The sequence below is a fragment of the Manihot esculenta genome, chromosome 2, assembly GCF_001659605.2.
Source record: "Manihot esculenta cultivar AM560-2 chromosome 2, M.esculenta_v8, whole genome shotgun sequence".
NCBI lineage: Eukaryota > Viridiplantae > Streptophyta > Magnoliopsida > Malpighiales > Euphorbiaceae > Manihot > Manihot esculenta.
In genome coordinates this window covers 14563774-14574388 of record NC_035162.2, presented here as the reverse complement: position 1 = coordinate 14574388, position 10615 = coordinate 14563774, and positions in this window count along the sequence as shown.

The window sequence follows — 10615 nt, the reverse complement described above, 5'->3', positions numbered from 1 at the left end:
TCCATTCTCCGCGCCATATCCACTATAGCATGGAAGCTCTCCCTTTCTGCTGATTGAACCAACGAGGAATACCTGGAGTGAAGCTTCATAACATATCTCCTAGACTTCTTCAGGTCTGTGTCAAGACCTTGTCCTGCAAACGGCAACAGCTCCAGGAACCTGTCCGTAAACTCCTCTACGCTCATCTCTTCCGTCTGCCTTAACTGCTCAAACTCAATCATCTTCAATTCTCTGGAACTATCTGGAAAAGCCCATCCTGCAAACTCATTGGAAAACTGCTCCCAGGATAAGCTCTCCAACCTTGGGTCCACATAGTTTTTGAACCACTCCCTTGCCTTCTTGCATTTCAATGTGAACCCTGCCATCTGAATGGCTCTACTGTCACTTGCTCCTAGCTCATCTGTTATCATCTTTACCGTTCTGAGGTACTCAAAAGGGTCGTCGCCTGCTTCGAACTTGGGGGCATCCAACTTGAGGTAATCTGTCATCTTTACTTTACCCCCAACTGATGAACCAGGTTTGGGTATTTGGACATCAGGGACTATTGGTTCTGTTGGTGGAGGAGGAGGTGCAGCATTCCCGGGGTTAGGGTTTGCTGGACCTGGGTAGAAGGATGAGGGTGGAAACATGGGGTACTGTGGGTAAAAGGGAGGATAGGGCATGTAGGTGGGATATGGGTTATAGCTAAAGAAATCCGATGTACCTCCCATCGGATACCCTGGCCCTTGCGGGTAGGGTGGATACTGTGGTGGAACAAAGCCCGAGGCCTGAGTGCCTCCTTGGGACTCTCCCATATCCTCTACTGACATACTCCTGCCCAAACTGCTATCTCTTCTCTGATTATCCTCCTCTGTTTCCATCACATCCACTGATATACCACCATGAACTGATCTCCTCCGACTTGCATCAAAAGACCTTCTAAGGTCCCTTGATGTACTCTCCCTGATCGTCCTACAAGATCTTACCCTCTGCAGAGCAGGGGAATGGGCATCCATGCCCTCATTCTCTGGCGGAGCTCCAGTCAATCTCGCAGATCGACGAGTCCCTCTCATCTTGACTTCTGAAAGCATAACATAGCACATAAACATTAGCATTATATGGTTCACGTGGAAACACATGAACCTGCATCACATACATAACATACATATCATAGCATTAATGCACATGCTCATCATCATGGCATTTCACATCATCATACAAGACAGGACTCCACATCCTATCCTAGTGGACATGATCTCTCCTATTGTGCTTGCCCTACTATAACCTTTATGAGCCCGACACACTATAGGTCCGACCATGTGAACCTAGGGCTCTGATACCATTCTGTAACGACCCGAAAATCCGGACCGCTACCGGCGCTAGGATCCAGATCGGCATAAGGCCGCCGGGACCCGTAGCAAGCCTACTATGCATCCTGTACAGCTGGTATAATCCCAAACATGACCCAACATAAGCATAAACTTTAAAACATAAAACTGTAAACTTTTTCTTTAACCCGTTTGACCTGTGTATGCACTATGACTGAACTCATAGAACCCCTAGGGTCAGCATACCCTATGTCAAACTCGGTCCATCACATGAAACAACATAAAATAAAACTCATGTACAAAGGGATTATCCAACTCGGGCCAAGCACAATACTATAACTCTGAACATATAACATAAGGTCATATTACAATACAACTCTTTTTACAACAATACATAATCTTATATTACATCATGTCCACTACTATTCTATTACATAAACATGACCATGGACGTAACCTGCTGATCTCCTAACTATCTCTGACCCTGCAAACCTGGGGTTAGGGGAGAGGGGTGAGCTAAAAAGCCCAGTGAGCAGAAACCATAAAGAAAACAATTCATTTTTAACATATGTGTTGTCCCTTGAGGCAACCCAAGAGGGGGGGTGAATTGGGTTTATAAAAATTTAATGGCAAAGACAAGAAATTAGAAGAGAATGGGGAAGAGAAAAATCAACACAAAGATTTATAGAGGTTCAGCTATCCAAGCCTACGTCCTCTCCTCAAGGTCCACTTGAGAGTTCAACTCCACTATCAAATCTTCTTTGGGTGAAGATCAAAACCCTTACAATCTTAGAGCAAGCCTTTGCTCTTTACAAATCTCTTTTTCCACTCAAGAGCAATTCTTTGCTCAATGCCACACTCACAACAACAGAATCTCTCAATCAACCTTTACTCACTCAGAGAAGCTAATCAATTACAACTCAAAACAAGCTTTCAAGAAATCAATGCTTTGGCTCAAGGTTTTGAGAGAGAGAGAATTAAAAAAAGCTGTAATCTCAATAAATATTTGCTTAGATGGTTGTTGTAACCTCTTCACATCAAAAGCAAGTTGTATTTATAGTTCTATCATAAATATGGCCGTTGGGGATGCATTAAATGCAAATAGAGCCGTTTATGTTCAGAAATAACCGTTATACCGTGCCCAGAAAAACTCAGGTTCGGCGGCCTAAGCTTAGAGTTCGGCGGCCGAACCATTTGAGGTGAAGAAACTATTTCTTTAAAAAAGAACTTTCGGCGGCCTAAAGTCAGAGTTCGGCAGCCGAACTTGGGTGACTTTCGTCTCTGTTCCTCTCTTTCGGAAGCCGAACTTTAGGCTTCGGAGGCAGACCCAAAACACACTTTCGGAGGCCGAAGGTTAAATGTTCGGCGGCCGAAAGTGTGGGACTTTCGTCTCTGTCCCTCACTTTCGGAAGCCGAAGGTTACATTTTGGGGGCTGGTTGAAAAACCCACTTTCGGCGGCCGAAAGTCAATGTTCGGCGGCCGAACATAGGGGACTTTCGTTTCTGTCCCTGACTTTCGGAAGCCGAAGGTTGAGTTTAGGGGGCACAAAAAATCCTTCTTTAAAACTTTGAAAAATCATAACTTATGCTACAAAAATCCATTTTTCAATCCGTTTGAATTTTTATAACCTATATTTTTAGAACTTTCATTTTGATGAAAAATAATTTCAAAATCACTTCTTTTGGAAAATTTCATTTTGATCCCTGAAAGTCAAGTACTTAGAAAAAAGGCCATATCTAAAAGAACTTTTAGAAAAGAAGGAACCTTGAGCCATCACAATCAATTACTTGAAATTCACAATGAATAGAATATAACAAAGCATAAACAAAAATAATTTCTTATCCCTTTCTTGTGGTATGCTTCCATATTAGGCACTTTTCACTTTTGTGACAAAAGTAATTTCATTTATTTCAATAGGGGACCTGCAAGCTCAATACAAACACCTTTAAAGATAATTAGTAGCACACCAATTGTTTATTAATCATCAAAACAAGGATTAGGACATTTAGGTCCAACAATCTCCCCCTTTTTGATGATGACAAACAATTGGTAAACAGTAGGATAATAATCATAAGTGTAGTGTGTGTATTTGAAAAATTTCTCCCCCTTAATGTGCTCCCCCTGTCAAAAATACTTTATGCCATATTTAAAAAGTGAGAAGGCACATAAGGGAGGTTTTGACTCAATGCAATGCTATGAGATGTGATGGATCCTATATGAATGAATGAGTCCCAATAAAAATGCATCTCAAATAAAGGAGCTGTAAATACACACAATATTCACAATCCAAGAGAGAGAAAAAAAAATTTAATCCAAAAGAGTCAAACAAAAATCAAGGTAATAACCAAATATAGTCAATATCCATAAAAGTTATCAAATGTATACATAAGTAATACCTTCTCTCCCCCTTTTGACATCATCAAAAAAATACCACAATATCAGAAGGGAAAGAACAACAGCAACTACATAAACAACAAAAAATATCACTGAGGCGGCTGAGGAGGTGGCACTCCAGATGACTGCTGAATGAAGTGCAAAATCTGTCTCTGCTGCTCGATCAAGATCTGCTGCTGGTCTGTAAGGCGTGCTAACTGCTGCTCCATCTGAGTCTGGCGATCAGACATCTGAGTCTGGCGATCAGACATCTGAGTCTGGCGATCAGACATCTGAGCAACCTGCAACTCCAGACGACCCATGGCATCATACAGATCAGATGCAGTCCGAGAAGATGTACCCTGCTCGGTGGACCGCCCGGTACTAGTATCGCCTCTGGGAGCTCGCTCTGTCTCAAGGTCAGCAGGAGAAACATCATCTGACTCCTCATCAGAACTATCATGTGGCTGTGCTGCCTCGTGGGCTGCCCTGCGGGCTGCAAAATCTCTCCTAGAATTATAAAATTCATTGCCTCTTCTAACCAGACACATATGGTGGAGGGTAGCCTCAGTGTAGGGGATGTACTCACTAGACAATGGTAAGGCAGACTCTGTGCCTGGGTCAACCCCTAGGGCTCGGAGAAGAAGAGTAAGATGACGGCCAAAGGGGAGACAACCTCGACTCAGCCTAAGGGAGTCTGCTATAGAGTGAATCATAATATGTGGCAGGTTAAGGGTTCGACCCTCTAGCAGACAAGATACTACAAACATGTCAGAGTAGGAGAGTGCAGTCCTATGACCCGATCTAGGGAGAATCTCATAGGTGACTATGTGGTGAACAACTTTAGGGAGAGTGTTGAGGTCACAGGCCTTAAGCCTAGAGGGCGCCTCACGGTCTGCGTCTCCTGAAACAACCCTAGTCTGGTGAAGGGAAGAGACCTCACCAGTGATCCACTTATGAGTGGTGGATACAACAGCCCCAGAGTTGGGGATACCTAGGTGACGAGCAATGATGTCAGGAGTGAGGTAAACCCTCTGACCATTTACAAAACTGACTAGGTGAGGGGGAGTGTGACGGGTGAAGGTGTGTAGGTTTGCATAGAACTCCCTAACAAGCCTAGGATGGGTGTCGGATGGAGTGATAAGAAGGTGCTCCTAACCCTGAACAATGAATGGCTGTAAAAAACTATGAGAACGAAAGAGCTGAACACTGTTAGCATGAATGGTTCTCCCAGGATGAACAAACCTGAGAGAGAAAGGCTGAAAAGCAGGATCATGCTCTCTAACAACAGGGAACTCAAAGGGTGGAGAGGTAGGAGGGTCAGAGGAGGGGGACCTAGGAGCCTCAGACTGTCTACTGGATTGACCTCTAAAATATGGATGTCTACGGGCTGTGGTTTTTCTACCCATGTTACCCAAACAACAGCTACAGAGGCAAATGAAAAAAAAATAAAAGAACTAACCATAAGCAGCAATACCACAAAACTCAGCCCATAATCAACACAAAATCTCAACCAGTAAGCAGCACAGTCATGCATTGATATATAAAGTCCCAGCTAACAAAGAGCAACAAAAAAATGAGCAGAGTATATGTATATAACCAGCTACTTGTTGTCCAGCTGACAGAGAGCAAAAGATAGGCAGTTTAAAATAAATATAAACACAGCTATCAATAACCCAGCTAATCAGTTACTGCAAAATGCCCACATTCAAAAACAGAAATAATAATCAGTTACTGCACCAAGACCATTAACAAAATCAAACAAATCAACCCAGCTAACAGCATGTATAAGAAAATATACTCAGCAGATTTTTTTTTTTTGTTTTTTTTTTTTAAAAAAATACCAACAGAGTTTATATTCACCCAGATATCAAAAAGGAATATAAAGAGAGCTAACAGAAAATTAATCAGGCAGTGTGTATACAAATACCCAGCTATCAAAAAATTACCCCAGCTAACAGAGAGCAACAAAACAAACAAAAAAAAATCCAGCAGATTTTAAATACTCATATCAACAAAACTCAATAAAATCACAACCCTAAAGATCAAATCAACAGAAAATAATAAACAAAAATAAAGAAAAATAGAGAGAGAAAACAAAACTTACCCAAATGGAAAAAGCTTGAAATGGGTTCTTTGTGGAGAAAAGAAACTGTTTTTGTGCGTTTGAGTGAAGAGAAGGAAGAAAAATGGAGGTTTTGGGGGGAAAAGAGGCTCAAAAAGGCAGGTTTTTGAGAGGGAGACGAAGGGAGCGTCGGGGAGAGAGAGAGAGCTTCGGCGAGAGGGAGAGGGCGCGCGAGGAAGACGATGAGCTGTCGCGGGGGGTTTTTAAGGGACGCGCATTTTCGGCGGCCGAACTAATCTTCGGCGGCCGAAACTGGGCAAGATTAGGAGGCCGAACTTAAACTTCGGCGGCCGAACTTCACAATGTTCGGCGGCCGAATAGAATGTTAGGCGGTCGAAAAGGATAAAGACAGAAAGACATAAAATTTTCCGCTTTTCATATTGCCCTTGAAATTGAAGGTTAGGGGGCCGAAAGTGCCTCAGAACCTGGAATTTTTGGGCTTCCCCTCCCCCTTTTTGTTTTAAAAAAAATGAAACTATAACAAACAATTTTGACATGCTTTCAAAAAGATACACACAAAAAAAAATATACACTCAACAACCACCATCTAGCATTCCCAATTCCCTTTTAATGAAGTTAAATCTTTCTTCATTTAAAGGTTTAGTGAAAATATCAGCTAGTTGGTTGTTTGTATCCACAAACTCAAGAACAACATCACCATTTAACACATGATCACGAATGAAATGATGTCTAATGTCAATATGCTTAGTTCTAGAATGTTGAATGGGGTTCTTGGTTAGATTGATTGCACTTGTATTATCACATTTAATAGGAATGTGATCAAGAGATACTTCAAAATCTCTTAATTGTTGTTTAATCCAAAGGATTTGACTACAACAAAGACCCGCCGCCACATATTCGGCTTCGGCGGTTGATAGTGCAACCGAATTTTGTTTCTTGCTACACCAAGAAACAAGAGATTGTCCTAGAAGTTGACAAGTACCCGAGGTACTCTTCCTATCAAGAATGCTTCCGGCAAAGTCGGCATCCGAGTAAGAACATAAAGTAAAGGATGAACTTCTAGGATACCATAACCCCAAATGCAATGTGCCATGTAAATATCTAAGAATGCGTTTAACGGCATGCAAATGAGACTCTTTAGGACATGATTGAAAACGTGCACATAAACATACGGAAAACATGATATCCGGTCTAGATGCGGTGAGATATAAAAGGCTTCCGATCATACCTCTATATAGCTTTTCATCAATAGGCTTACCCTTTTCATCCTTGTCAAGCTTGGTGCTTGTGCTCATTGGAGTTCTACTTGGCTTGCTATTCTCCATTCCAAACCTTTTGATTAGCTCCTTTGTGTATTTGGCTTGGTTGATGAAGATTCCATCCTTAGCTTGTTTGATTTGAAGCCCAAGGAAGAATTTGAGTTCTCCCATCATGCTCATCTCAAACTCACTTTTCATAACTTTTGAAAACTCTTCACACAAACATACATTAGTAGCACCAAATATAATATCATCAACATATATTTGCACTACAAGGATATCATTTCCATGATTTTTGACAAAAAGAGTTGTATCCACTTTGCCTTTTGAAAAACCATTTTGCAAAAGAAAATTACTTAGTCTTTCATACCAAGCTCTAGGAGCTTGTTTTAAACCATATAAAGCTTTGGACAATTTAAAAACATGATTTGAAAATTCATGATTTTCAAACCCCGGAGGTTGCTCAACATAAACTTCCTCCTCAATAAAACCATTTAAAAAGGCACTTTTCACATCCATTTGAAAGAGATTAAAATTTATGTATGATGCATATGCAAGCAAGATTCTAATGGCTTCTAATCTAGCTACGGGGGCAAAAGTTTCATCAAAGTCTATGCCCTCCTCTTGGTTATAGCCTTTAGCTACCAACCTAGCTTTGTTTCTAATGATATTGCCATCTTCATCAAGCTTATTTCTAAACACCCATTTGGTGCCTATAGTGGGGTGATGTTTTGGTCTTGAAACTAAGGTCCAAACCTTGTTTCTTTCAAATTGGTTGAGTTCTTCTTGCATAGCAAGAACCCAACTCTCATCACTAATAGCCTCATCTATAGACTTAGGTTCTATATGAGATATGAATGCAATATTATTACATACATGTCTAATAGAAGATCTAGTAGTTACCCCTTGTGATGTATCACCAATTATTTGATCCTTGGGATGATCTTTCTTGTAGGCCCAATCCTTTGGCAAGTCATGTTGGACTCCTTGACTTTGTGTAATTTGCATTTGTTGCTCTTGAAGTCCAACTTCATCTTCCTTTGCCTCTATTGAATCCTCCTTGGGTTGACTTTGATCTCCATGAGGTTGAGGATCTTCAAAGGTCAACTCATCAAGGTTACCTACAAGATCATCATCACAAGAGACCTCCTTTCTAGGAGCAAAGGGATTAGATTCATCAAAAACAACATGCATTGACTCTTCAACTATCAAGGTTCTTTTATTGAATACTCTATATGATTTACTAGAGATAGAGTATCCCAAGAAGATACCTTCATCGGTTTTGGAGTCAAATTTGCCTAGATTATCCTTATTGTTTAATATGAAGCATTTACAACCAAAAACTCTAAAATAACTAACTCTAGGTTTCCTTCCATTCCAAAGCTCATAAGGAGTCTTATTTAAGAGAGGTCTAATTAAAACTCTATTTGAAACATAACAAGCCGTATTTATGGCTTCCGCCCAAAAATAAGTAGGTAAATTATATTCTCTTAACATAGTCCTCCCCATATCTAAAAGAGTTCTATTTTTTCTTTCAACAACACCATTTTGTTGGGGAGTCCTAGGAGATGAAAAATTATGAGTGATCCCTAACTTATTACAAAAGACTTCAAATTTTTCATTTTCAAATTCTCTACCATGATCACTCCTTATTGAAGAAATTTGAAACTCCTTTTCATTTTGAACTTTCTTTGTAAAACTTTTAAAAGCATCAAAACAATCATCCTTATGAGCAAGGAACACAACCCAAGTATACCTAGAGTAGTCATCAACTATAACAAACCCATAATGCATGCCACCAAGACTAGCTACTCTAGTTGGACCAAATAAATCCATATGCAAGAGTTGCAAAGGTCTAGAAGAGATTACCTTATTAATAGCTTTAAAGGAACTCTTAACTTGCTTACCCATTTGACATGCATCACATACTTTGTCCTTTTCATATTTGATCTTTGGAAGACCATCAACTAGCTCATCTTTGCTCAAATTTTTGAGGAGATCCATGCTAGCATGAGAAAGCCTTCTATGCCAAATTCAAGAGTTATCACTAATAGACACAAAGCACTTCATATCTTGGTTAGTCATAGCTTGTAAGTCAATAAGATAAATATTCTCAACTCTTTCACCAACAAACAATATTTTGTTATCCGACATTCTAGACACAAAACATGATTTTGGCTCAAAGATAACTCTACAACCTTTATCACATAATTGACTCACACTTAACAAATTATGCTTCAAACCATCAACTAATAGAACTTTATCAAGAATAGGAGAGTTTTCCTTACCGACTTTACCTATACCAACAATTTTACCTTTTCCATTGTCTCCAAAGGTTACTTGTCCACTTCCGTCTTTCTTTTCAAGAGAGATGAAGTGATTTGAGTTTCCGGTCATGTGCCTTGAACATCCACTATCTAGATACCATTTGCTTTCAATTTTTGAGGATTTCAAGCACACCTAAAAGAAAGAATTCAAACACTTTTAGGTACCCAAATGTACTTGGGTCCTTGGGGGTTAGTCATTCCACTATCCAATTTCCATATGCTACCATATCCAAGATGCAATTTTCTAATAGAGCACTTATAGTTGGTATGACCAAACTTGCCACAATAGTGACAATGACCATTGAACCTTCTTACTCTAGGTCCATAGGTGAGTGAGTATGTTTGAGTTCTCATGTGGCCATTTCTCCTTTGCTTATTAAAAGCATGTGAGCAAGAGATATGATTGGAGTGGTGATTTTGTGAACTATAAGTGTGTGTTCTATAATGATCATTTCTCTTATATGCAACTTGCCTAGGTGTGTGTCTTATATGAGTGTTGTAACTAGTGGATTGGTGTACATGTGCATTCCTTGTAGGTGCATTCCTCATAGACAAATCACTACTAGAATCTTTAGGCATATTTCCATTTGAGCTAGAAACCTTAGGTTCATGTGAGTTGGTAGCTTTAACAAAAACGGTTTTAGAAAAATTTGCTTGAGTTGATTTATCATAGCCAAGGCCATACTTGATGCTAGGAGACCTTTGAGAGTCTAAAATCTCATCAAGTTTGTCCTTGCCTTTTAAAAATTTTGAAAGAGAATTTTTCAACTCAAGGATTTCATTTTTCAAATTTTTATTTTCTAGTGAGAGCTCATCTAAGGATTTTTGTAAAGAATCATTTGAGGGTAAAGGTTCCTTAAGTGAGTTCTCACTTTCCTTTTTAAAGCTAGCTAACTCACATTTCAAAATTTTATTTTTCCTATGACTCTTTTCAAGCTCATCATTCATCAATTTTAAGGCACCTACAAGTTCATCATATGAAAACTCAACATCATCATCATTTAAAGTAAAGTCATCAAGAGTAGTTACCTCATCGGAGCTTTCCTCTAGAGCCATGAAGCACATGTTGGCAATTTCATCACCAACCTCCTCTTCTTCGGAATCACTTGACTCATCCCATGTTGCTTTGAAGGCCTTCTTCTTGAACTTCTTGATAGGCTTCTTCAACTTGGGACAATCCACTTTGTAGTGACCCGGCTTATTACATTCATAGCAAATGACTACTTCTTTTTTGCTTGATTCACCCTTTTCCTTTCTAAAAT